Below are 25,372 nucleotides of genomic sequence, written 5' to 3' on the forward strand. Positions count from 1 at the left end.
GGGGTTTGGCCTGACCCACTTCTGGTTTCGCACTAGGTGTAACACTAGCCTGATTTGGATTCTCTTGTGGCTTACCCTTGTTATGTTTGTGGCCCTTTTTTGGATTGGAGGTATTGGAATTCTCTTTGTCATCTTTCTTGTGCTGCTTTCCCTCATCCTTCTTCTGAGTTGCCCCAGAATCTTTGTGAGTAGCCCTGTTGGCAACCCACAAGTCAGCAGCCTTTGCTAACCTCTTTGGATCAATCTGCTTAGAGTCAGTCAAGTGCTGTCTCAGCTCAGGAGAGCAGGCATCATAGATAGATTCCAACATAAACAGATTTCCCATACCTTCGTAAGTATTAACTCTGTAACCCTTAACCCAACCATCTAAGTTTTTCAAACATTCACACACCCAGGTAGCCCAAGGGGTACCATCATGCTTTTCGAGGGTTCTAAATCTCTTAAGATACTGGGAAGGAGTTTTCCCAAACCTAGCTATCTAAGCTAGTTTCACACTTTCATACTCCATTCTGTCTACTTCTCCCATCTCCATAACAACATCAGATGCAACTAGCAACTGGGGGAAGCCTATAAAAAAGCCAAGGAATCAGCTGATTCCCTGTAATGTTCTGAATCCCATGGTTATATTCAAAAGTTGCCAACCAATCCAAAATATCAAGCTCAACCTAATACATACTTTCTGCATCTTTGGTCATGCAAGGTCTCTTAAGACTGGAAGACCTAGAAGACTCTGGGAGAGAACCATTCTCAAGAGACAATTTCTTCGTTTCAAGAGCATGTTGTACTTCCATTTCCCTTAGTTTAAGTATTTGATGTTTGCTTTCAGTTTGGGCTTAGATTCTTTTGAATTCTAACTCAAGTCTCATCTTCTCAAAAGAGACAAACTCTGGACTCAGCATTGGACCTGGCACGGACCCTGTGACAAAAGATTGAGGCCTAAGAGCAGGTAGAGGTAAAGTGAGGCCTACATCTTAAGACTCCTCTGCCACATCTAACTCATCAATAACATTTGAGTTGGACTCTGAAATATTATCATCCTCATCATAATTTTCCACATTTTCATCAAAAGTAGGTACAGCAGACCTATTTCATTGACTTTGACATTCAACAACTTTTCTATCAATTCATTCTTTTTGCCTGTAACAGTGAGGTTCCTAGCTTTACACATTTCTCTCAGCTGATCAACTGTTAAAATGACTAGGGTCTCCTGTCTGTAGCTATCCATATCATGCATGATAAAATAATTGCTTTTCTAGTGGTGCTTAGCCTTGTGAGGGTTATTTGAACAAAGGTAAGAGCAGCACTCTCAATGTGATAACTATACTTTATCCTCACAACTGTACACCAGTGTTAGGCAGAATTACATGCAGTACTCTTTGGGAACACTACACACAATGAAGACTACAGGTGTAAGCACAATCTCACCTTTGGAAAAAGCCTGTACTACACAGTTATGTGGTAGCAGTGGCTGAGCAGCCAGATTTATCTCAAGAGGGATGTGAGCAGTACAAGATGTTACAGGAGGACTTGCAATCACAGTAGTTCAAACAAACACCATTCAAGGTTTCTTGGAAAAAGAATATACATTTATTTACACAGACAGTTGGAAAACATTCCACTAGTAAGAAGCAGCTCAATATCACACTATAACACACTACGGTACACAACCAATACGTTTCTGATCAAGTTAGGCTCCCTTGAAGTGGTAGCAAAATGGCACTTCAGTAACTTTCAAAAGGGGTAGAAAGACAAAGGTTAAAAAGAATTAAAGCACAAATACTTTCAGAAGTAGGCAAATGGATTCAGTTCACTACAACAGGCAATTCAATTCAATAGGCCTGGGCCAAAGTCAATGGTTCAGTGTCCTGGATAGAATAGCACAGTTCTGGTAGTAAACGGTTAAGTCTTTGCCAATGTTCGAAGAAGTAGTTTGCCATAAAAATAGTTATATGTCGGATTAGGAGCGAACAAGACTCCAAAGTTGGGAAAGTTTCACAAACTTTCACCACGGCAGAAATTATTTCCACAGCGCGTTTGCACAGTACATTAGGTATGAAGAAATGCTGTAGCTGAGGCAGTTGTTCCTGGCAGTTCCTGCAGATCTCGCTGTTCCTGAACTTCAGTAGTGAGGACAAGAAGGATGACGTCGGGAAGTTCCTGCACTGCCGAGGGAAGAGGCCACCAGCTTGGCTAAGCGTCAGTTTTAAGGTGTGAGTGCCTGAAAGTACACAAACTGGTATCCTTCTCACTGCCTATCCGGTTTTCAACAGCACTCTGATGAATATTCGACCAGTTTGGAGACAGTGTCCAGGTGGCTTACGAGTTGGTTGTTCCCACCAGTTCAAGCAAAGAAGTTGTCCTTGAAGGGCTTCTCTTTCGATGAAATTTCAAGCAATTTGGACCTGCAGCAGGGCTTCACCAGGCAAACCAAAGGTCCAGGAGTTGTAGCAGTCGTCATCCTTCAGCTTGTCTTCTGTTCTTTCATTCCAGTGGTCGACTCTGCCTTCCAAGTCCCAGAGACCTGCTTTTAAAGAGTTTTCTCCCATTCATTACAGCCTGGCTGCCACTCACCCAGCAGGGTGGCTGTCCTTGCTGGACAGTCAGCCAGCCAATCACACCAGAGTGCATTCAGGTCTCCTAGGAGACTAAGCACGGGGAGTTGTGAGCACCTCCCTCTCATCCTGTCCACCCCAGACACTCAGGCGCCAGAGCAGGGCTTCAACACTGAAGCCTGCCAAAGGGCATCGAACAACGGGCCCATACCTGTTTTGGCGCACAGAGTTAAACACAAGAAGGACCTTTCCTAAAAGAAATGGCAAAAAAAGATGACCGGAGTCTGTTTTTACAGAGGGTCATGGGCGCATACTGAAAACCTTGGCTGACCCGATGTTTAGCTACTGGTGTTCGCGGTCAGGAAAAATCATGTCAGTTCGTTCGAAAACCACTGCCACCAGCCATTTCAAGAGGAAAGCTTAACATTTGACTGTTAAATGAGCATTTAGACACAGGGGATGCTAGGCAACCCCTCCAGCAGTCTATAGGAAGATATGGTGTGCTGGGTCTGTGGATTTAAAAAAACAAGCAAAGTTAATTTAACTTTACATTCTCTGGGAGATGGCAGTCAGTCCCAGGGAAGGTATTTAAACCTTGGGGAGTCTGAAACACTGCACTGAAGGTGCTGTGGGACACACATGAAAAAGATGATGCCCATGGAATTGTTTAACACTCCATATCAAAGGGCGCTAGAGGACCGACAGATGGCGCTCCCTGAAGAGCTCTGTGAAGCTCCGTATAAATCCTGATCAATCATAGCTTCTGTGGCGGCTAATTATCATGGCATATCGACAGAAAACATCAGCATGTAATGGCGCCTACATCACGCATAACATCCCGGCGGAGAGTGCCCCCCTCGCCAGTACAGCCGCACCGATGGGACAAAGAGGAGAGGCCACGACCCCGACCACACTTCCAAGACCCGACACCTCCCCAGCCGTGCCATACAGGGCCCCCGGGGGAAACCAGCAGTGCCCTTCACCTACGCCATAGTGGGCATAGCATCAGGAAACCGCAAGGCCGCCAACAGCTGCAGGGGAGGATTTGCCGACAGCATCGGTTGGGAGCGTGACACCCAGGAGCGGGGCAGATCTGCTAACCCCTTCGGGACACAGGCAGACCCAGCACCACAGGAATGAGGTACTCTACCAAGCTCCCCGACCTCCACTCCTCCCCATCCAGTCCAACGGAATGAGGGACAGCATAATCACCATACAGGAGGCCAAGGACGCGGCCGAGCAGTAAGATCGGTTTGGCTAAAGCGCAGCGCAGAAGAGGCACTCGACCCCCCTTTCAGGTGCTCAACCAGAGTGGGCTAATGGCATCAGCACCTCAGATCTCCCGCGTGACAAGGACAATTGCACCATAGCAGCGCCAAGGACCACACTCCAGAGAACGAGTCCCCCTCGCAGGGAAACACACAACTTGTTTATATCGAACATTAGGAAAGTCAAACGGGGAGTGAAAGGATCTGGCTCCAAAGTCAATGGCTCCCCTTGACCCTCAAGACTACGAACAGACGGCAGACCAAAGCCCCATCTGATCTTGCACAATCAGACTCCCTAATCAATGGGGAATACCAGTAATTAAGAAGAGTTCCCTGGACCACAACTCCTTCGACCCTCCGTAAGATCGCAATGAGGGAGTAGCAAAGGTGGGAAGAACACATTCACAGCGCATAGTGAGTCCTGTGGGAAATACAGTCCAGGACAGCTGCTCCACCAGTAGCCCATGTGCCCAGTACAGTCAATGACCTAAGGAACAGCAACCATTATACCAAGCGCTTTGGCTCCAACTCAACGGAACATACCACATTCAAACAATTACTTAATGGTGGCACTCCGCACCGTGCTCTAATGGGTGAGGCCCCCCTGAGGCAGAACAAGCAATCTACCCAACCCGGCCACTGGGAAACAAGAATGAAGGGTGTGGGGAACGGATCCTAAAGTCGACAACCCCCTGATCCTTCCAGATGGTAAACAAGTGGCAACACACAGCCCCCCGCTCTCCCACACTCAGACCCCCTAAACAACCAGCAAATGCGAAGCACTCCCAGGGTCACAACTCCTCAGATGGCCCGCAGATGTGACATAAAGGAGTAACGGAGGTGGATAGTACGTACCCACGGCGCACAAGAGGACAGGCGGAGATCACAGCCCCGACATCTTTTCTAGCCGTATCTCCAGCACCACACAGCAATCACCATACCTGGCGCCCTGGGCCCAGATCAAGGTACCATAACACCGCTCCCAACCGCCCGAGCGTCTGAAGCTCTGTCAGAAAACAACGCTGATGGCAACCTTGACGAGCTGCTAAAAAGAGGCACACAGACAACTAAGCGAGACAGACCAGGTAGTGACTCCACTCAACACTTGCAAAAATACTCCTGCTGCGTCAGCGACACAACTGAATCATCACAGGCCTCACCAAAATAAGATTAACTGGCAGCACAAGCCAACATGCCATAGTCCTCCCAGCACCCCTTGGCAACCCCACAAAACAAGAGCGAAGCCTACGACAGGATCACCCTGACAAATACCAGCATTGAACCGTGGAAACGGAACCTCGCAAATGTTGGGCCCCCCTGGGCATAACCCTACCAGGGTACCCACTAGACCTCAGCATCGCTCATCAAGACACTCGCAATTCCAGAGCGATTAACCTAGCACAATCAGATACAACTCTCTCTCACCTCTGGCGACCCATGCACAAGCAGTTCACCAAGATCCTATCATAACCCAGCTCTCAACCACTTGAATGTCACCATGGGAAAGACTGACAAATCCCAGCTCAAACTGAATTCTGAGCCCGGCACCTCGACCAAGTCGGCTAAGCCCAACAGCAGACCGGAGTCACCCATACAAGAACCAATCCAAGAGGAAGAATACTCCCAAAACTCTGACATCAGAGAAATCTTAATAGATCTAAAGGCCGGAATAGGTAGCCTCGACTGTAAGATCGACACACTAACCTCCAAGGTGGACCAACTGCAACACCGCCTGGACAAACATGCAGAGAGACTAGACACAGTTGAACAACGAGTCTCAGACCTAGAGGACAGCACAGCATCATTAACAACCAGGGTATCGACACTGGAAAAACAAATGAAGTCAGTAAGCGTAAAGAACAAGGACCTAGAAGGACGCTCCCACAGAAATAACATCAGACTAGTCGGAGTCAGGGAACAACAGCTACGTACAAAAATGGAGCACCATGTCAAAAAGATATGCATAGAACTCTTTGGAGTCGAGGCCCTGTCCCACCTATTTTTAATAGAGAGAGCACACAGAATTCTGAACACTAAACCAATCCCAGGTGCAAACCCATGACCAATCATAGCAAAATTGCTCAACTACAAAGTTCGAGATACAATCCTGAAGTTAACCAGAGAAAAGGGGGATCTCCAGTTTGACGGAGACAACATTCATTTCTTCCCAGCCGTCCAAACACAAAGAGGATCCTAAGCAGCCATCAAACGCTGACTACAAGGCAACCAGATATTGTATTTAATGCTCTTTTCTGCAAAACTACGCATCCAGCATGATGGAAAGGTCAAATTGTTCAACACACCCAAAGAAGCTAGCAGCTACCTAGACAGAACAGGCTGCAGACCCACTAATAATAACCCACGATTGCCACACAGGGACCAGATGAGGAGAGATCCGCCATGAAACAACGCCAGACCATAGCCACAAGAATGATCTAGGCCAAAACCATCACCCCAGAACCACAGTCCTAAATTATGAAGGAGCCCTTCCCCTTGGAAGGCCACTAGCACTCCAAGCATTTCACTTTTAGGGGGGTACTATTGTGGGCCAGTTGGGGGTTGCCCACGCAAGGGAATGTGACCAGAAACAGTTGTGGGAATGCCCCTTTAATGACTCACCCATCTACTAACCCGGCAAAACCCTACTACCTCGCCTCACCAATCATGAAAAATCAAAGGCTCCCTGCACACTACCTCGGCGACATAAAGATTTGCTGCCTAACACTCGACCACAGATAAGCATCTTAATGACATCTACCAGGCAAATTCAAAGTAGCCACTTGGAATATTAGAGGGGCAACCAACTGGTAAAAACTCAGCGAACCCTTCAGTACCTCAAAAGACACAAAATTGATGTAGCTATGATTCAAGAGACCCATCTACTCCCGGAGTCGGAACATCGCTGGGCCCGGGAGTGGGGGTGTCACAGGTACTTCTTGTCGTACTCGTCCTATTCAAGAGGAGTAGCCATTCTGATCGATAAAAAAGCCAACTTCAGTTTAATAGAATTCAAGAAAGACACCGAAGGGAGAACACTCCTGGTGAGGGGGATTCTTGCAGGAAAAGAAAGAATCCTGGTGAACTCATACGCCCCCAATACTGATGGCCCGAACAACTTCAACTGGGTCATGTCACACTTTGAAAAGACAGGCTCTCCAACAATTGTCTGGGGAGCAGACCTCAACACACCAATGGACCCCCAAAAATAAAAGTCACAAAACACATTCAGCCGGTGGTGTAAGGCTAGCCTCCAGGTTAAGGAAATTTGTCAAAAGCATTTTAAGAGAATTAAGAGAATATACCTTCCACTCAGCCATTCACAATACCAGCTCACATATAGACTACCTCCTGGTGGCAGCTCGAAGTCCGTTCAACTGGGGGGCCTGCCAAATCCTCACCAGGTCCTTCTCCGACCACTCCATGGTGACACTCGAATACACCCTAACCAAGGTTAAACCTGCAACACTCCACTGGAGATTTAAGCCAGGCTCGCTGTCAGACCAAGTGTTCGCGTCAGAACTACAACATGAAATTACAACTTTCCTGGAGGAAAACCGAGAATCAGTCAACTCAGCGGGCACTCTTTGGGAAGCACTAAAATGTTACATACGTGGGGTGTGCATAGCAAAGGAGAACGGAATCCTGAAACTGATCAGATGTGAACTGTATGTCAGTGAAAACCAACTGAAAAAGCTTAAACTTGAATGCACCAACTCAAATGATCCGCACACCCAGGCCGAACTTAAAGGAGAGCTATTGAAATTTAGAGACACAGCGGACCGAGAGCTGAAGTTTTTAGGGTGCAGACACCAAGTCCCCTAATACAGTGAGGGTCAGAAGCCCGGAGCCCTCTTAGCCCGTCTAATAGCAACCGGCAAGAAACTCACTCACGTGGAAAGAGTACACGATGCACAAGGAACTCTAATGCACACAGAAGAACAGTTTGTTAACACGTTTCGCTCCTTCTATCAAGATTTGTATAGTTCTAAGCACACCACACATCCCGGAACACTGCTCAACAACCTAAATGACACCAAACTCTACTGGGTAGGAAACAAGCTTCGTGAACCCCTGAACGCACCCATCTCAACAGAAGAAATTGCATTAGCTATGAAAAATCTACCCAACACCAAATCCCCAGGCCTAGATGGCCTTACCAGCGAATTCTATAAGGCCTTCGCGGCCACTATAGCCCCGCTTCTCCTCCGAGTCTATGAAGAAGCCCTAGACCGGGGAATACTACCGCCAACGCTCCGTGAAGCCAACGTTATCCTCCTACATAAAGCAGGCAAACCCCCTGAAGATTGTGCCTCTTACAGGCCGATTTCTCTGATCAACCTTGACAACAAGATTCTGGCAAAAATCCTGACAGCACGTCTACTACCCCTCATGCCCGCATTAATACTACGTGATCAGTCAGGATTCATTCCCGGGCGCAGCACAACATTCGGTATCAGAAGGCTATTTGGTGTCATGGAAGCACTCGACCCCACACATCAATCGATCGCTGTTGTGCTCGACGCCGAAAAGCCTTTGACTCAGTTGAACGGCCCTATCTCTTTGAGTTACTTAAACAAATTGGCCTGGGGATACTCATCATTCAGATGGTCTCCCTATTATACAACGGCCCCCAATCCTCCGTTATAATAGGCTACACAAAATCGGCAAGTATAAGCCTACAGAGTGGTACCAGGCAAGGTTGCCCACCATCAGCGCTAATTTTTGCCTTCATAATGGAACCACTGGCTTCGCGTCTACGCTCCCAACAACTCCACAGAGGTCTCACCCTTGGGCCCCATAGGCTACGCCGACAACGTGGTCCTGTTTGTCCAACAACCACAAATTAACCTCAATCCTATAATGCGCGAGGTGATTAAGTTTAGCAACATATCTGGCTTCAAGACCAACCACTCCAAATCAGTGACTTTCCCTCTGACACAGAATACCCAGCAATGTGCAGACGTTCACTGGTTTAAGTGGGAAAGTTCCCAGGTTCGCAACCTTGGTATTTTCACATCCCCCAACCACCGTGACATACATAAAAACAATTACGAGACAACGTTGAGGTCTCTCCAAGAGCATATACACAGATGGAAAACACTCCCATTAACACTGTGGGGCAGAGCCTCATTGATTAAGATGGTGATTCTCCCCAAACTCCTTTACCTATTCACGAACACACCACGGCTCCACCCACGGTCCTTTTTTAAAAGAGTTAGTTAAGAGCCGAATCCTTGACCTACTTTGGGTGGGAAAACCAGCCAGAGTAGCTTATACAACACTCATACTTCCAATGGTATGCGGAGGCCTCGCACTCACCGACCTAGAGAGATATTACTGGGCAGCCCAAGCACAATTTGTCAGCTACTGGTACACCACGCACTTCATTCGACCACATATCCAGATAGAACAAGCCCTTGTATCCCCCAACCTATTATGGGCTGTCATTATGGGTCACCTTCCTGTACCACAATATACAATGAACACTGTCCTGTCCATGTATGCAATTTGGAAAAAAAATGGCACAGAAATATGGTGTACTATATAAAAAACACCAAGGACTGTATTGGGATTGCCTACTGTGGGTTGCCCAATTCAATAATCACACTTAGGAAACGCACGGTTTCTTTGTTAAAATAGATTTGGATGAGCACATGTCTCTGGCTTGGCTTTCAAGCGCATGTGAGTGCACTGTGTTGTGCTAAAAAACACATATTGGGCCACTGTGAGTAGACCATGTGTCTGCTGCTCTCTAGATGAAAAAGACTGAAATCTTTACTAGGTTTTCTCTGTCAAGCAGGTGCAAAAATGTTATAAAAATAATAAGAAGAATATTCTTCGGTGGATGCCTCTCTTTCGATTTCTTGGTATTGTTGGACCCTCAGGGTTCATTGATACATGGATCCTTAGTCCGAATACTCTGACTCTGTGCAATCTTGTTAAGCGCTAGGTAAGGTCATTCATCAGCCAAGAAATATGGTGTACGAACCAGATTCTCCCCCTTACTGCCAATCAAATTCATCTCAGGAGTCCCCTTAACAGCGTAGAAGGTCTTCCACCAATCTGTAGACAAACTCAACATTCAGAACATCTGTGACCTACTCCCCGAGGGTTTATTCTTAACACCCCAGCTAGCCAGAGAAAGAGGAAGTAACACCTCCCTTGATACATTCATCTACTTTAGACTCTGATACACCCTACAGACACTGTTCTCGACAATCCCCAAACAACCAACCACATAGGACCTCCAACACAATATGATTCAAGCGAAAGGCGAAGGGAGGCTAGTCTCGTTCATATATAGATCCCTACTAACAGACGCAGTAGCCATAGACACCCGAACAAAGACATGATGGGAAAAAGCTATCCAAACCATGATAACCAAAGAGGACTGGGCATGTATCCTCTGACAGACTCAAAAAGTGGCAATGAATACCCGTTTCAAAAAAATTCACTTCAATTTCGTGCACCAGACATAATATACCCCAGCCAAAAAATGCAGGCAACAACCAGAATCAGCGGCAACTTGCGAGAGTTGTGGCACATTCGCAGCTGACTTTTTCCATCTGGCTTGGGATTGCCCTGAGGTGTCCAGATTCTGGGCCCAAGTACTACAAACAACAGCTGCGATAATAGGGGAGGATCTGTCACCAATCACCACTGTAGCCCTCCTTGGTTTAACCAAACATTTATCATCCTCGACGAGGAAACTTGCAGCTCTCCTCCTGGTACTGGCATGCAGGAGAATTGCTATGACATGGGTCTAGGACCAGTCCCTACCCTGACAATGTGACGAAAGGACATCCTTTATTGCCAAGACGTGGAAACAGAATTTGTAAGAACACTACCTCTGCACACATGCCCCCATGATATATGGGGCCGATATGTTGCATATCTGCTTTCATCATCCGAAGATACTGCTTCAGAAACACAAACTTAATAAACAAATCAAAGTGGTCATCAATCAACCCGAGGAACAATCGAGCCTGAACCACAGAAGGGAGACAAGGAAACAGCAACTTTAATATTGATCACTGACGGGGAAGGAAGGGAGGGGACAAGGTGTGAGCAATGAGGTGCAATTTGTTGTTGTTGCACCCACTAGGGGGTGTTTTGTTTGTATATGTTTGGAAACTCCAAAAATAAAGTTTAAACAAAAAAAACACTCCATATCCAAAGAACACAAAAGTAAAACACACATTAAATGCATGAAAGAGTGGGGAAAAAAAGGCCCACACTCTTTCCAGGTAAACATTTAAATCCTAGAAGTCCAGCAACGTTGCTGGGGGTCTCAAAAGGTAAGGGAAATTAGCACATTCTTGAGAATTCTCCGTAACAGTAGCAAACATATATTTGCAGCTAGCAATACTATACACTGCAGTACCACGTATGCAAATAATTGAACTACAAGGACAGGCATCCCAAGAAGAAAAGGAGCTTTTCGTTAAAATGGGCTGCTCACTGTCACTTACTGATTTGATCTGGAGACAAAATGTTACATGTAAAGTAGTAATGTCACAGGAGTTGCTATGGTTGCTTTTGAGCTGCTGCACTACACGCACATGTTTCAAAACAGCACATTGCAACTGATATCAATGAGGGCTGTTTTTTACCCAACCTGCATGAATGAGTGAACACATTTGTGGCAAATTGCACAACGTGTCATCTTTGCAGCACTTGCCAGACTCGCAGGGCGTTGTGTGGTACATTGTCCTGTCTCACTGAGCTTTTTTGGGAACTTCACACCGACAAAGTGTATATGCTTATCAAGTGTAGTAATTACTGTTACCTTATCATTGTAGTGTGTCTGTTTTCCTGTTGGGTTGAGGCACGTCCTTGCGCACAACCTGATGCTAAATCAGTAGCCACATTGTTGGTGCTCATGGTACTTCCTCACTGGGGGATATGTGAGTTTCTAAGATCTGATAATGGAAGTCACCTTTTTAGCAAATTGTTTACGGAATTGCATCCCCAATGGGGGTATGGCATAAACTGCACTATATATATCATGCTCAGGCCAACGGGTTTGTGAAAAAGATGTGGTTGAATGGAGAGTAAATTGTCTAAAATATGAACTACGTTAGGGAGGAACTGGCTTCACTGTCTCCCTTTGGCTTTGTTTAGCCTGAGAACGCAGCCCAGCAAAGACCACCACCTTTCCCCACACAAGACAGGGAGAAGAATGCACTCACCTCTCACTCCTACACGCACAACATCAGATGCTGACAGGGAAGCAGGAGTTTTGGACGAGGAGTTTCAGGGGTCACCGACGGATGAACTGAATTTACCAGTGCCGCATTTATAGCCACGGGACCAGGCCTTGGTGAGATAATGTATCCGCCGTTGGAATGAGCAGAGGTTCCTGGGCCTCACACAGTTATTTACTCCATGCCCTTTGCACTTTGAGTGCAGGAGTTGCGGTATTGGGCCCACCTATCCGATATTCAGAAAGCATCTGGCACCACTAAAGCTTCTGACCAGAATGGCCAAATCACTGAGTAATATTAAAGTGAACTTTACAGTACGTTGTTTAATGATATTACAACTGGTCGATCCTTATAATGTGATGAAAGGTTGGATTTTTTGGTGTACTTTCCCACTTTATCTAGCCTCTGCAGGTTAAGCACTACAAGTATTGTGTATTATATATGGCATGGTGTGTGTGTGGTTTTCTTTTTGGTCTATATATAGTGCTTCTGTGGGGTTATTTTATATGGGTGGGTCATATAAAAGGGGGTAGGGAAATTACATTTATCAATCTTTGGGGATAACACGAACTAGGAGGGAAACTGAAGGAGAGATAGAATACAATCAATATAAAGGGGTAATTTTTTTGACTGTGGCTGATGTGCACCTCCCCTAATCGGACAACATGTGGTAAAATCACACGCACAAAGTGGGAAGGGAGAGGTCAAATAAGAATTGCTATGTCTGCTCGTTGATACATCATGCGACAGGGGCACCCAAGTTGTTTATACCACAAGGAACGCTGCCTCTTATAGCCCAGTGCATGGTACACTTGGCCATTTGTAGAGCATGAAGTCTTTTACAGGGCACACTGTCCAAGCTTTAATAATGAACAGAGATGATGAAGAATGTGGAAAGACAGAAGAACAAGCCCATTGTACAATAAGACCATTGCTGAAAGTGGAAGGAATGTTGTTTTCCAGCAATAGATGGGAGGCAGGAGAAGTGAGCTGTGCAGTGGGGGGGGCTTACAGGGGTTTTTGGAAGATGTGGTGGCATGTGTGAATCAGAACTGTGAAGATACATCAGGTAATTACGTGCCAAAATGTACATGGACCGGATTCCAAGATGGCCGCCGGCACTGTGTAGACGTGCCGACGGTGCTCTCCGGACCCGCTAGATGAAAGGTGCCCACCACCCCATCAGCGGACCGGTTGTCAAGTCTGTGCGTTCCCTCAGGGCGGTGGTGGAGACGGAGGACAGCAGGTCGAGCCAGCCGACTTGGAGGGGCAGTGCGGAAGGTGCGCTGCTTCGAGCGTTCGGGCGGGAGCCGAGGAGGCCTTCGAGGAGCGAAGCACAGCGAGGCCAGGAATGCTCACATTGGGGGACGGGAAGGTAGTGGCGTCCCCCAGAGAGGTGGAGCGGAGGGCTGCGGCACCGGAGATCCCCGTGGACTCCTCTGCCTGAGTAGCGCACGGCAGGGAGACATCCTTGGGGAGCTGTTGGACGCCGGGCAGGTGCCAAAGGGGAGAAGCCAGGAAGTTCGGCCCCGGGAGCGCCCGCCCCCGCCGGCGGGCCCAACCCTATCCGAGGGACTGGAGGTGCGGTCCGAGGCACCGGCGGACGCGGCCTCATTGGGAGAGAAACTCAGCAGTGCCGAACGTGAGACAGCCGCACAGGATAGGGGCCCCAGCCCGGTGGCGGTCCCCGGAGGAGCGACAGACCTGAAAGCGGTGGTTGAAAGGATCCCAGGCCCTGCAGGCTCCCCCGGTGAGCGGATGAGCGGACTGGTGCTGCACAACCCCCACTCAGATAAAAGGTCAGTTACGGTGTGGGAAGACGTGGGGCCCCACGGACACAAAACCGCGCCTATTATTGTTATTGTGTCTGTTGCGCAGCGGCCTTGAGCGGGCTGAGACCCGGATGAATCGGGAGGTGGACGGGGACACGGTCTGCCCCCCATGGTGGTTGATGGCCTTTCCTGAAGCGGAGCGCCCGGTGAGGGGCGCCGGACAGGTTGGACCCCTGGCCAAGGAGTGCAACAGAGGTGTCACGAACAGCTACATGCCATACAGGGGCACCCTCCGGGGGGTGAGGGGAGTTTCCGGTGCCTGCATTCCGGACAGTGGGAGAAGCGATAAGAGAGAGACCGGTCGGGGCACTGGCTGGGATTGGAGAGGGAAAACCGGCTTCAACCCCACAGCATTCTCTCGGATTGACCAGGAGCTGTGGAGGACTGGTGCAGGGAAGGCAGCTGCGGACACACCCGCTGAAGAGAAGTGAGCGGCATGTCCACGGAAGACAAAGGGAAAGGGGGGAGTGTTGCAGACCTCAGGGGATACCCCGGGCACCCTTCAGGCGATGTGGCCAGCCCAGACTTTGAGAGACGGTCCTGGGGCCTCCCAGGGGCGAACAGGATTAGGAACCCACGCAAGGGGAATCAGAGGACTTGGCACTCATGCCTAGACAGGAATTCCTGGGGGAACTACATGCCTTGCAAGCAAACCTGGCAAAGACCTTCCAGGAACAATTCCAGCTGATGCGCAATGACTTAAAGGACGCTATTGGGGAAATGAAACATGAGTTGCGACAACTAGGAGAAAGAACGGATGCCCTGGATAAAGGGCTCCAAGAGGTGGATACAGACACATCAGCCAATAATGAAGCTTTAGAGAGGCTAGACATTGCCACCAGAAATCTCGAAATCCAGATGGAGGACTTGGAAAATCGGTCTCGCAGAATCAATATAAGAGTGAAAATGCTGCCGGAATCAGTACCGGACAAAAATCTGAAGGCGGTGCTCCAGGACATCTTTGCGGATATCCTGGAAGAGGGCAGCCTGGAGAGGGTAGAACTGGATCGGGCGCACAGAACTGGGCGATTGTCTAAAGGTCAAACAGCAAGGCCGAGAGACGTGCTCGCAGCATTTACGAGGTACGCTCAGAAGGAAGCGGTTCTCAGAGCAGCAAGACAAAAGGAACCAATTATGTATGAGGGCCACCAGATTGCTCTCTTTCAAGATTTGGCGAATAGCACACACCTGAAAAGGAAGCAAATGTCACCACTGCTGAAAGCCCTCAAAGAGAAATCAATCCGATGCAAATGGACCTTTCCTTTTGGCTTGCTTTTTGAATGGGAGGGGACCCAGAGGTGGATTACCTCTCTCCAGGAAGGGTCTGATATTCTGGGAATGGATCTCGAGGTTGCACCGGCAGGAGCGGGCCAGAATGCTTGGAGTAGTCGACCGAGACCTCGACCATGGGAATGGACGACGGTTGGGGATAAAAGAAGGAGAGAGGCCAAGAAACTCAGCGAAGCGTGAGGCGAAAGTGTGACAGAGTCCTAAAATGGAAGGGTAACGACAGGGGTGGTGGGCCTCTAGAAGGGTGATATGGCTAAAGGGTTGCAGGTGGAGCAACCATGTTGGAACCGAAAGGGCGGTGATGCCCGAGTTGGGAGCAGGGAGAGGGCGGGAAAGTTTTTGCCTTCGGGGGAGGGGAGGAGAGGGCCAGGGGGGGGAAAGGGGAGACGGCGACTAGCAGCGGGATGGGAGGGCAAGCAAAGGGGCACTCCAGCGTAGTAATAACTCTTGTATCCTGGGTAACTTCTTAAGTGGCTGATGCATAACGTAAGAGGGCTAAACACCCCTCTTAAAAGGAAAAAGTTGGAGCACTTCACACTGAAGGAAAGGCCAGACTTCATGGGTCTTCAGGAAACACATTTGCTGCGGAAAGAACAGGACAGGCTAAAACTGCAAGATTATGATCAGATTCTCCATGCCTCAGGTCAAAATAAAACTAAGGGCGTAGCCCTGGCCATTCGTAACACGGTGGGCTTCACTGTTTGTGATGTGATCAGATAAGGAAGGGAGGTATATAGTGGTCAGGGGGAAATATCAAGAGTCTCCCTATACAATAGCCATGGCTTATGCCCCCAACTCCGGCCAAGAGCAGTTCCTGCAACAGATTTTAAAGGTATTAGAGGAGCAAAGTTGGGGTCAAATTGTTTTATTGGGGGATCTGAACACAGCATGGGACAGGGAGAAAGACAGGGCCGGTAGATGGGGGGGGGTGGTAATGTCTGAGGAGTTGAAGGAGAGGATTGCCAGAATGGGGATACGAGATGTTTGGAGGGAATTGAAGGGTGTGAAGATGGAAGATGGCTATACCTTTTTGTCAGGACTCCATGGATCACAATCTAGGATTGACTATATATGGGTGTCAGTAGGCCTAATGGGGAATGTCCGGGAAGTTTGTCCTGGTCCTATAGGGATTGATTGCTGACCACAAGACAGTTTCTATGGTAAGGGAACCAGGTCGGAGGGTAAAGGGAATTTGGGGCTGGAAACTACCAGGGGCAATACTGAGGGACCCGGAAATCCGGGGGCGTATTGAAGAGAAAATTAAGGCCTTTTTCGAGATTAACGGGAAGGAGGATACGGGGGAGGGGATAAGGTGGGATGCATTTAAGGTCACTCTTAAGGGGGAATTCTTTGCGGCATCGGCCAATCGGGTGAAGCAACTGCAGGCATTAGAAGTTCAGCTTGAGGCAAAAGTGGAAGCGGCTAGGCAGGCAGCGCGAGGTACCCCTTCCTGGAAAGCTATGCGAGCCTACAGGAAAGCAGTGGGGCAACTGGAGCTCCTATGCACGAAAAAGGCTGAGGAAGCTCTGTTAGCAGTAAGACAAAAGTATTATGCTAAGGCTAACAAATCAGATGCACTCCTGGCACGTCTGTTGAGGGGAATAAGGGCGAGAAATGCGATCACGGCATTGAAGGTGGATGCGGGGGTCCGAGTTACGAGGCAGGAGGACTTACAGGAGGCTCTAGCGGAGTATTATGGTTCCCTATATACCTCGCAGCATCCCTGCAGTAATATGCAAGAGCAATTCCTGCAACAAGTGCACCTGGGGGAAATTAGTAGGGAAATGAGGGAATTCCTTAATCAGGAGATCTCAGAGGAGGAGGTAAGAGGGGTGATAAGAGATCTCCCGGTACATAAAGCCCCGGGTCCGGATGGCTATACTGCAGCATTTTACAAGCTGTTTGTCTCACAATTGGCCCCACAATTGACGTCGCTATATAACTCCTTCCTCCAGTCGGGTAGAATTGCCCCTTCCATGGAAGAAGCTAAAGTTACCCTCATACTTAAACCTAATATGAACCCAGAAGAGAGGACGTCCTACCACCCTATAGCCTTAATTAATATTGACGCTAAAATCTACACCAAGATCTTGGCGAAGAGGCTTGACTCCATCCTCCCACAATTGATACACCCTGAGCAGGCCGGGTTCATTAGGGGAAGGCAAACAGCTGACAATATCTGGGGAGTGGCCCACATAGTTGAAAAAGTACGTAAAACAAACACTCCCGCGGTCCTGGTAGCATTGGATGCGGAAAAGGCTTTTGACAGCGTGGAGTGGACGTTTCTTTTCCGGGTAATGGAAAGGATGGGCTTTGGGGGGGAGTTTATGTCAATGGTTAAGGCCAACTACCAGAAACCTACGATTAGAGTGATGGTAAACGGGGCACCCTCTAGAAGGGTACATGTACAGAGAGGGACAAAACAGGGCTGCCCGCTCTCCCCATTGCTCTATGCGATCTACCTAGAACCGCTTTTACAAGCCATCAGAGAATCCACTGAGATTCGGGGCGTTCCCTTTAGGGGGGTGCAACACAAGGTTGCAGCTTTTGCTGACGATATGCTGCTTGTGCTGTTGGCACCAAGCGAGTCTCTTAGAGCTAGCGTGACCTTGCTGGAGACGTACGGAGAGGCCTCAGGGTTAAAAATGAATGTTAGCAAGTCGGAGGTCCTGAATCTAATGTTAGAAGCGGAAGAACGGGATAGATTAAGAGGAAGCACTCTCTTTCAGTGGAGCCCGGGAGGGATTTGTTACCTGGGGGTGAGGATCACAGCTACTCTAGATGGATGGTATTCAGCAAACTTCCCCCCGCTTCTTACGACAATAAAGAGGACATTTCGGAGGTGGAAAGACTTAAGGGTGCCATGGCTGGGAAGGTTAGCCGCAGTAAAGATGGTCTTTCTCCCCCGGCTACTGTACTTCTTTCAGGCGATCCCCCAGCTGTCCCAGCAAGCTTTTTCAAGGAGTTGGGAGTGCTGACTAGACACTTTATCTGGGAAGGGAAGAGGCCCAGGGTGGGGTCCAAGCTTTTGATGGCACCTAAGGGCGAGGGGGGTCTAGCACTGCTGGATTTTGAGCGATATTACGAGGCATCACAACTCTGAGTCATCAGGGAGTGGTTGAATGACGAAGAAGTCAAGCAAGACAAGTTATGGGTGCGGATGGATAAGGCAGTGGCGCATCGTAGCCTGGCCGAAGTGTTGTGGCTCCCAAAGGCGCATAGACCCAGTCATCTGTATCAGAGCGCTATTACCAAACTTATGGCTGACACATGGGACAGGCTGGTGGGCCCTGAGGGGATCACCACATTCCCGTCTCCCTTTAGCCCCATTTTTGGTAATGGGGATTTTACCCCGGGCGGGAGAAGGGGGCATTCACAAAATGGCGGGAAGGAGGCTGCGAGAAATTGTGCGACATGTTCCGTGAGGGGGAAGTGCTAGCCTTTAACGACTGTAAGAGGAAGTTCGCTATACAGGAGGGTGAAAGGCTCCGTTATGCACAGATACGCCATTGGGTACTTCAGCCGGGGGTCAGGGTGGCAGCCACTCGGGACCCAACACAATTTGAGAAATGTTCACTCTCCAATGACGGATCGAGAGGTCTCATCTCTAACATATATACAATTTTAGTTGCCGCAAAGGCAGGAACGCAATGGGCCTATATGCGGGAATGGGAAGGGGTCTTGGGACGTGAGATTGGTAGGGGGGAGTGGGAAAGTCTTTGGAGGAGAAAACCCAAACTGGCCAGGACATCCCAATTACAAGAGAAATGGTACAAGATACTATTAGGGTGGCATTATACTCCTGCCCGGCTCCATAGGTTTTACCCTACACTATCAGGGATTTGCTGGAGAGGATGTGGATTAGCAGGTACTGCAGAGCATATTTGGTGGAACTGCCCAAAGATCAAGCCCTTTTGGGGAGAAATACGGGAAGGACAGGAGCAGGCGTTTGGCCGGGGTGATGACAGAACTCCAATGCAGATCCTCTTGGGTATACGCGACACCTCGGGAGCTGGGAAAGCTAGAGGAAGGGAGAAAGCAAAAGCAATTTTGACTTTGGCGGCTATGCAGTTGATAGCGCAAAAATGGAAAGGCCCTGAGGTCCCTAGGTGTCAAGACCGGCTGCGGAAAGTTTGGGAAATTGTTGCTTTGGAATGGGCGACCTACGCCAGGAACAACAGGTGCAGTCCTTTGCGGCGGACTGGGGAGAAGTTCTGTCTGTGCTTAAAGATGACTTTAGGGTGATGTGGCGCCCGCAGCGTTTGAGACTATTGGAGTTACAATGAACATGGAGATGCAGCCTGGACGGAAGGAGAGTTTTTAAGCTAGTCGCTGAGGAGGGGGGGAGGGAGGGAGAGGGAGGGAGGGCAGAAGGGTTGTTCTTACTCTGATTGTTCTGTTGTAAAATTTAATAAAAAGAGTTTACAAAAACGAAAATGTACATGGATCGAGTTAAGTGAAAAACCAGGAAAAGTATAGAGACCAGCAGAGTATTCCTTTTGATTTTGATAAAATGGCTCTTTATCTATCGGAACAAACACTCATTGTAATTAAACACTCTTCATCTCCAATTTGACTGAAGCACAGCACTGTTGATGGATGTGTATTGGGTGTGTGTACAATACACATATCTACACCTCCTGCCATCATGGATGGGCGTTTGTTCATTGACCACCCTGCATTCAGTGGTTTTGGTAGTTCCTGATGCCCATTTGACTGTTATAAATGTGCTGCCCCCAGAACCAACTAAGCCCTGATCCGACAAGCGTACCCGTTGCTCACAAAGGTTTTGTCGTCAGAAAAGATCGTACTATCTGTCCAAAGACTCCTCTGATAAATTAAAGTTGATCCCAGATCAATATAGACTTTTTACTAAAACTAAGACTTTTTTCACATTCCTCATGTTGCCAAATATCCAGACTGCAGCAAAAATGCCAAGTTTCTGCAGGTTACCAGGTGGGAGATGCTTTAGCTGGCAAACCAGACAGAGCAGGGTCTTAATCCTATTAAGACTAAGTTACGAGCAATCAGGCTTATGACATTCCAGAACAAATACATTCTGGATTTGCTCACGGTTATGGAAGTGGGTGTGTGCAAGAACATTGGTCTGTCTTGCAGAACGTACCCAACCCAAATGATGCAGACAATGGGTCTTTGACCCATGCTATACGGACCCTGCATAATTTAAGGATTGCAGTGGAGAAGGAAGCTGGAATTAACGCTGATGAGTGGTTCAACTCTATGCTCTCGTGGGCCAAGTTGTGGTTAGAAATAGCTGCAGAAATGTTGGTTCCTATCATGGTTTTTCTGTTCATACTTTTTTGTTTTAGTCAAATAATCCTGAGATGCTGCACAAAGACGTTTCCGAAGAGTGTCATGATGATAATGTCAATGACAGCAGGCAGAGATCCTCCTCTCACAAAACACGAGTACACCCTGACTGATTGATGGGACAGAGTTGTAAGACCAATGATTGTGTAAATAGAGAAGGGTACCCTGGCCACACTCCCACCTGGCCCAGAGAATTATCTAGCGGGAGATGGAGGGTATAACTTTATGATAGGCACCCCTGAAGAATATGCCCAAAGGGGTGGGGGAGTTTACATCACATGTGTAGGGCATGGGTACCCAAGGATGATGACTATATAAGGAAGGAGGCAACAGGGTCAGCAAATGGAGTATAACTAAAGGTGGAATGTTGGGATGTATGTACAGTGTCCCAGCCAGGCAAAAAAGTTCAGGTCAGAGAGAACCTATTATCATGCACCATCGTGGGAACAGATGGATGTTTGCACAGCAGAAGGTGCATGCCTTGTTTTTGTTAGGTTTGACACATATTAGATATTCACATATAGCAATGTAGAAAGAGTAACATATGTATTAATGTTGCAGTTACAGAGGATATAGATAGGCCGGTATTATATGTCCTGTGTGTAGTTCTTGTATTCCTATTTATGATCTGTAGTGCAGTGTGTGGGATGAGCTGAAACAGGTAGAAGATGGAGTCAGACAGGTACTGGGGTAGAAGAGAGGTCAATGTGTTAACATGGCAGTAGCATCAGCATATTGGATGTGAAGGCCTATATATCAGGAACCGGATAGAATGCAGGGCCTGGTGTGGAGCTGAGTCTCTGTTTAGCTCAGCTCCAAAAACAAATCCCCTTTCCAGTTCCCCGGGAGAGAAGCTGAGGTCTGAGACACCTGCAGTGTACAGGTAAACGTTAATTGTATCCAGCTACAAGGCCTGAACGTGGTTGGAATGGAGTGTGAAGATAGGGAAAAGTAGGAAGGGATGCATCCTTTGAAGGACACATTAATGAAAATAGGACATAAGATTTTGCAATGCCAATAGGTAAGGAGAAGATTTAGAACATTACTGCCATCAAGCAAGCATGCTCATACCATATGAATTACAACTAGACAAACAACAAAAGCAAATAAATCCCTGAAAATCAGACTCAAGAGCGGTTCCCCAGTCACTCCATTACTGGGCACCTTGGGTTTGAAGGAGATTAGTGGGAGCCGTGTCTGCAGCATTGCATGATTTAGGACAGGTGGTGCACAGGTGATGCCAATAAATGTAGTACAAGGTCAGGGAGGCAACTTGTGTGAGCCATGGCAGCTGGTATAATGAGAAGGCCTATTGTTTTATCAAAGCAGAGTTGGTCTCACCAGTTTACTCTGATCGCGTTTGAATCAGAGGGGTGCACATCATGTGGCAGTCTCAATTTATTAATGTGTCAATAAGTTTAAACCACCAATCCTGTACCTGTATTCAATAGGGACGATGTAGTAGACCACGTGTTTATGGGAGTGGGTTTAGGTAAGTGGTGGCCAATCAGTCCAGGGACTATAGGGGACATTAGCATGTTCTCTAGGTGGTAGCCAATGAGGTGGTGGGATTATGTTGTACTCATTAGTATGCATGGTATTGTTAATTTGCGGTGTTCCACTATGTAACCTGGAACTTCTTGGGGCGTGACAAACTCCTTGTCACTTCTATTCTACAGGACCATCTGAGACCCTTTTTGCATGTAATAAAACTTGTTCCCCTTGCAAGGAGGTTCAGTGGTTATTTGGCCTTGTGGAATATTTTGACCATAGAAGGCTTGCAAGGTACATTTGGCTGTCCAGCATGGCTAGTGGTGCACACGTGCACTCCGATGCAAAGGCTTTGGCTTATAGACTGTGAAGTTTGAAAAGCTGGATGACGTCCAAGGAAAAGGCAGGAACACTTGTTTGAGGTTGCAATTGGTGTTCTTGCTCATAGGAGATTTGCCTGGCATTTTGGGCTGAACTTCTCTTGCCTGGATGTGCACACTGATGAACATGAGCTAAAGCCTCACGGAGTAACGTCTGAGTGGGGTATATCTCATAGAAGAAGACAAGGCATGGAACAAGGCAGAGCATTTCTCAGGCTGTTTCCTATGCTAGGAAAAGATGAACGAGGAAAACATAGCATTGTTTTGGGATGACCCCAGAAATCCTAATAGTTCATCGATGTAGCTGAAACATCCCCGGGTAAGCAGAGCTTCAAGTTCCCGTTGCAACTCTGTGTGATAGAACGGTGGGATAAAACCGCTGACAATTGTCACATTCGACAAGAGCACTCCTTGCAAAATCAAGCTGCTCCCTAAAGCTATATTTGAAATGATCAGCACTACACAAGAGGTGACTAGAGTGACATAAAAGTAAATGAGGTATACTGTCAAATGGATATGAGTCACTGACTCACAATGGTGGGCGGGGTGTTTCATCTGCGTTGGCCTTCATTTGCATTATTTCCTAAGTGTTCATACTAAAAGGGGCACAGAAAGGGCATGCCTGCTAATTATTTCACAATTGAGGTGAGCTCCTGGATCCACTCTGGGGAAGAACACACTGTTTTCTCATTTTCAGATGAATCCTGTTACTGTCACGTAGATGATTTGCCCGTCTGCATGTGGACCGACACCAGAGAGCCATGCTGGCACGCAGGAGTGGTCGAAAGCTGTGGTTCTCACAATCCAATAAACTAGCACGCTTGACGCATTATGTCATCTCATGTGTCATGCCATTACTTTCCATTTAGAAATGTCAAAGACCCCCACACGCTCGTGGAAATGCCTCTCTGTTGGCATGTGCTGAATATCACAGCTCAAACAAGTGAGCTTGCCAACGCAGCCTAGACTGAGCGCTCTCTCCTCCCACACACAATCCAGATATTTGTCACCTGCCGGCCTCGGCTGCACTTATCAAAGCAACAGCTTGAGATCAGCGGCCGGGTATTGATTGTCCTCGGGGGAAAACTGCCTTGCCGTTTGCCTTCAGAAAAGCTGATGTCGTGTCAGAGCCGGCGGAAAGAGCCATTTTAAAAGATGTCAGGAGAGTGCGAAAGTTCTTATTGTGTTTCACATTGCACATCAGACATAGGAACAGACGCGGAAGTGGGTCAAGCTTGCAGCCTACCACCTTACCCTTTGCTGTGTGTGGACTTTGGAGACCAGTGTATGCCCCAGTCTTGCAATGGCTGTGCCATCAGAGGTGTGTTTATGGGATGGATAAAGGGGTACTTGCCCCAATCACCCACCTTGGAGGGGAGAGCCAAGAGGCTGCCTATATAAAGAAGTCAGTTCCCATCGTTCACCAAACTTAAATATCATGTCAGGATATTGTATGGCATGCTCCTGTGTTTTTGAACATATTGCATGTCTGTTGTTCACAAGAACATTCTTCTCTGATCAACTCATCCTGTAATACTGTCTGTGTTCACTGTGGCATGCATAGCGTGCACGATCACCCCCCAAAACCCCTGTTGCATTGCCACCTTTCTGTGGGGATTATATTAATCATGCACGATATCCAAAGTTGAAATGCCTATTGATAAATGAGTGATGTGATGATCCAGAAGATAGCTCAGTGTGTTAAGCACTTATTGCAGAGATCTGTGTACATATGCAAGCTTACAAAAACAAATTGCAGCAAGGTCGACTCACCCTTTCCTAAGTCTGAAGTTGGAAAACCTGCAGGGATATGTACTTAGTTGTGCAGCACAAGAGGTGCCATTTTCATAAATGTACATGCACCCGATAGTGGTAGCCATAGTAAGTAGCATAGCATCAGCACGGTGAAGGTCTAGAAATTGGTAGGTGAATCTAGGCAGTAGTACAATCTAAGCAGCTACCTTTAATGATAAGCATAACATGTTAGCCTGGAGAGAGGAGCAGGTATCCGAATTCAAGACTGTCAAACCCAAGTGTTAATGTTCGTATCCCGGCTTTGACAGCAGACGATACAGTGATCCTGCATCTTATATCAGCAACGTTACTGTGAGGTCTTCTGTGAAAAAGATTTGCCTTCTCACATGCTGGTGGCATTGTTAAGCTCATTAACTGATCTTTCTTTTTTCTGCAGGCCATTTAAGTGGAACCGGTTCTAGACAGAAGATAGCGATCAAGGTATTGCAGACATCTGGCAAAAAGGTGTTACGGTCCGCTAATGTGACACAAAAAACGGGTTTTCTTTTTTTCATTTCAAAGGTTTTTCTGCTAATGTTTAACTAACAATTTCACAATCCTAGGTTTTGGGTGTATTTAAAGCTATAAAATGCACTGGGTGTATTTAAAGCTTTAACATGCAAAAGAGAAACCTAGATTATATTGATTATGACCACATCAAGTAATACAATAGTACTTATATACTTCTCTGGATCATGGGGACAATAAAGTTAGAATAATTCCTATTTTTCTTCTATCTTGTTTTTTTTAAAATTGCTATCTTATGTGATTTATGCACTTTCCAAGTCAGTTCTATAAAATGAGATTATTTTAGTTAATGGTAACAACTCGAAAAGAAAGTGAAGTGCAGACATTGTAGAGTGGGCACAAATCCGGGCTTCATTCCTTAACCAATGTGTGAACATTGTCATCTCTTCTAATCTCGTATTGCTGAGCATATCAAAATGAATAAACTAAAGAGCAGGGGTCCCCACCCACTAGACTCACGGAACAAATGATTAACAACAGAAAGAGATTCCAAAGGAATTCATTGCAAACGTATCAAAATACATATTTAATTAATACAAAAATATTTGAATTAATCATGAACAAATCCCCAAAACATTCATCAAAGCAGGAGGCAATAGAACATTCTTTTTTTCAACCATAATGACAGTCAATCAATACAGCCAACCAAAACCATACTTTCAACAACCATACACAATCATAATTCCAACATATTGTAAT

This window comes from Ambystoma mexicanum, chromosome 2p (assembly GCF_040938575.1).
Source record: "Ambystoma mexicanum isolate Mex_15411 chromosome 2p, UKY_AmexF1_1, whole genome shotgun sequence".
Classification (NCBI taxonomy): domain Eukaryota; kingdom Metazoa; phylum Chordata; class Amphibia; order Caudata; family Ambystomatidae; genus Ambystoma; species Ambystoma mexicanum.